The sequence below is a fragment of the Pteropus vampyrus genome, unplaced genomic scaffold (assembly GCF_000151845.1).
Source record: "Pteropus vampyrus isolate Shadow unplaced genomic scaffold, Pvam_2.0 Scaffold382, whole genome shotgun sequence".
NCBI lineage: Eukaryota > Metazoa > Chordata > Mammalia > Chiroptera > Pteropodidae > Pteropus > Pteropus vampyrus.
Window position 1 is genome coordinate 594876 of NW_011889163.1, and position 3934 is coordinate 598809.

The window sequence follows — 3934 nt, forward strand, 5'->3', positions numbered from 1 at the left end:
TTCCAAGTGTCCGCACGTACGGCGCGAGAGTCCCCCGCGGGTACCTTGCAGTCTTGGCCAGAGCAAACGAGAGAAAAGTGAAGAAAGCTTTTTCTCCGCAGAGAGTCGTCAGGCTTTGCCATCAGATACTCTCCGCGCGTACCGCACGTCTGCTGTGCGGGAAGATGTGGAGGGCGCGTAGGTTGACACAGGCGCCACGTGGGCAGGGGAACCCAGCGTGGAGCCACAGCTGCCTGACGCTCTGCGGGGTACGCTCGGGCAGAGCCGCGTCTGCAAGCCGAGTGTCCTGCTTGCCAGCCCCACGGCCTTTATCAAACGAGCTCCTCCCCGAATCTAAGTCTGTGTATGAACGAAAGTAAAACGACCCAGATCACAGGTTTTTGTGAGAGTTAGAGATAATGTTAAATGCGTGGAACAGACGTGGCATTTAATACGTTAAATGTAATTATTAGGAAAAGCTGGCATGTCGTCAATCGCACGTAATACATGATGGACTTAGTGACACGAAAACCACAGCATGTAACCTAGTCCGAGTGCATCTTCTTTATCAAAGTACATACAATATTAAAAAAATAGGGGATCAAAAAATATATAGTACTCAGTATAACATTTAAATATTTGAAGTTAGAATATTTTAGTAGAAATGGAGACATGATTTTCCATTTACATGTTACACGCATCGCCTAGTGTATGAAAGGGTCCATTCACACCAAGCATTACTCTTCAGAGTAGGCGCTTCAGCCCTAGTTTACAAAAGAAAAGAACAGAATCGAACAGTTGGAAATAGTTGATAAGCAACAGGTCTGGAACTAAGATTAAAACCCAAGTCTCCGAGCAGAGCGAACTTCTAAAGAACACAGGGTGGGCGGGGCATAAAAGAATAACTTCACACCTGACAGACGCAGCCTCAGCCAGGTGAGCAAGGTCAGCATCGACAGCGATGAGCCATGCGGACGGTACACACCCCGGATGAGATGGGATGACAATGGCATTTGACCTCTGGGGCCTTCCTCCCTGAAGACCATGACCCCAACTCATCATGACGAAAATATCAGGTAAGTCCCACCTGACACCCACTCTACAAAATACTAAGCTATACTCAAAATGGTCAACGTCATCAAAAACGGGGGTGTCAGGAAAATTGACATGGCCTCGAGGAGCCTAAGAAGACGAGACAGCACACGTAATGTGGTGTCCTGAAACAGGAAGGGGACATTAGGTAAAAACCAGGGAAATGTGAATAAACGATGGATTTCAGCCAATGACAGAGTGTCAGTGCTGGCTGAGTAATTTCGACAAATGCGCCATATAAAGTATTGATGACAGAATAATAACGGTGTGAGGCATGCGGAAATCGCTTTACTGTTTTTATTATTTTTCCGGAAATCTCAAATAAAACTGTTCTAAAATAAAGTCTATTAAAATAAAAACAGAGACATTTTCCATTCCGCCACTACTTGAAGTTCCACTGTAGCTAAGGCGTCTACAATCATTACGTGAAAAAAAAAAATTGACGGTTAATTTGCTTGCGGCATAAAGACCCCCAGCCTGGGAGCGGGGTCAGACCTCAAGGGGACAGAGAGGGACGTGGACAGCACTTGACAAGGTACCGGCCCTGAGATTCAGTTTGCTCTGGAGCCCCACGGTATGACAGGCTGGCCTCTGACCTCCCTCGGCAAAGACAGCGTGGTGTCCTATTCATTCGTCCCCGAGACGATGTCCTCGGAGTCTGGTGACAAACGGGCCCATCACGGACAACCGAGAGCAGACGATGACGAGTGAAGGAAACAAAATAACATCGACCGAACTGAATGATTAAAACAAAACAAAACAACCTCCACCCAGGGAAAAATAATCAGCCCGCTGAGAAGAAATCAAAGAGGTTACTTAACAGAACGTTGAAAAAAACGCCCAGGGGACGGCGTCTGCTGCCGCCCGCCCCGGGGGACCTTTCTCCGCCGCCCGCCCCGTGTCCGGGCAGTGCCGCAGGACCCGTGGCCTCGCGCTCTGTCGTGATCTGCACGCTCAGCGATGCATTCGAAGCCGTGCCACCCGCAGCCTCGCACACGCACCAGGAGCAAAAAGCAAACTTCCTTTCAGAACAGACTGGGATAAAAGAGTCTTCCTTTAGCATGATGTGAAATAACAATGTAAAAAATGCTGTTTTGAAAGAAAAACGGTTCATGGGGAAAATTCAGCAACGCGAGATGCTGGCCCCGTGGTCGGGCGTGGGGACAGAGAGGCGCTCAGTCCGAGCGGTTCCCTTTCCGAATGTTTTCCTTCCGCTCGAAATCGGCTGTCAATATGAGTAAACGGAAGCGCCTACGAGATGCCTGAGCTAGTTCCCGCTGAACGAAACAGTGCTCATTTTTTATATAAACGCTGGACTTCATTTTAAAGCTCCCTAAATTATAGGCTGGTGCAAAATCGCACACCAAGGCATTTTGTGTGTGTGTCTGTGTGTGAAGAAGACCTACGATGCTTACAAAGCCACGAGGCAACGCACACTGATTCTCGATACTTCGGGGGGCCGCACCGATTTAGAATAAAACTTGGGACAATAACAGGGAAGCACAACCTCACGGACTGCGTTTCACACGGCTAACGGGGCGCCATTTATTTTCTGTGATACGTCGTTACGTAAAGAAACTGCCTTGTGTTTGCTTTGGTTGAAACGCAGACATTTATAAGAATCTGGCTCTAGGATTTCCTTACTGCAAGCCTTGACCCAGCTCCTCTGGCCCACATGGATGAAACGTAGGAAAGGGTGTCACATGTGAGAAAGGCTGTCTCAAACTCCACGACACGGTGTGACGAGAAAGGGGAATTCTCAGAGGCGCTGGAAGACTCGTTCTGGGGAGCACCGTGACCAGCTCCCGGCAGACACTGCCGTCAAGGGGGTCGTAGGCTCTAATTCCTTTTATTCTAATTTCTTTTTTATAAATTATCGAAGTAAATACATTCTAAACATACACATTCGTGTACAGATAATAAAGAACAGTGAACAGCTTGCCTACTTGTCTCACTCTCAAAGGAAAAATATAATTTCAAGTGTTAATTGTTCGTTCCTAGAAACTTTCTGTTTATATTAAAATAGATAAGCTTTGACCTAAAAATAGGTTTGCATTCATTTTCTATGGTTTCCGTTAACAAATTATAAATAGACTAGGTGGCTGAAAATAGCAGAAATTTATTCTCTCACAATTCTGGTGGCCAGAAGTCCAGTTCGAGTTGTCAACTGGACCACGCTCTCTCCAAGCCTCTGGGGAAGACCCTTCCTGCCCCTTCCGGCTTCTGCCGGCTCCAGGTGTAACTTGGCTTGTGGCCGTGTCACCAGTCATTGCCTCTGTCTTCACATGGCCATCTCCCCCATGTGTCCGTGTGGCTGAAATCTCTCTTCGTCTTTTCTTTTCTAAGGACACCACTCATTTAGGGTCATCCAGGGTGATCTCATCTCAATATATGTAATTTAATGACATCTGCAAAGACTCTATTTTCAAGTACGGCCACATTCACAGGTTCTGGGGGTTAGGACATGATTACGCCACAGCTCATCCCACTATCAGGCTTATGCACATATGTATATATACACACATAGAGATAGAAATAGGTAACTTCAATCAGAACCAGTTCTGCACGGGCTAACCGAGGTCAGAACCAGTTCTGCACGGGCTAACCGAGGTCAGAACCACTTCTGCACGGGCTAACCGAGGTCAGAACCACTTCTGCACGGGCTAACCGAGGTCAGAACCACTTCTGCACGGGCTAACCGAGGTCAGAACCAGTTCTGCATGGGCTAACCGGTATAAAGAAGAATTAAGTTCCCACGGCACATCATCAACGTTACAGCAAAATGGCGTTATTTGAGGCCCTGCTTTACGTTTATAAAAACATCGTGAAACTGTTCCCCATAATCATATAAAATACTTGTCAT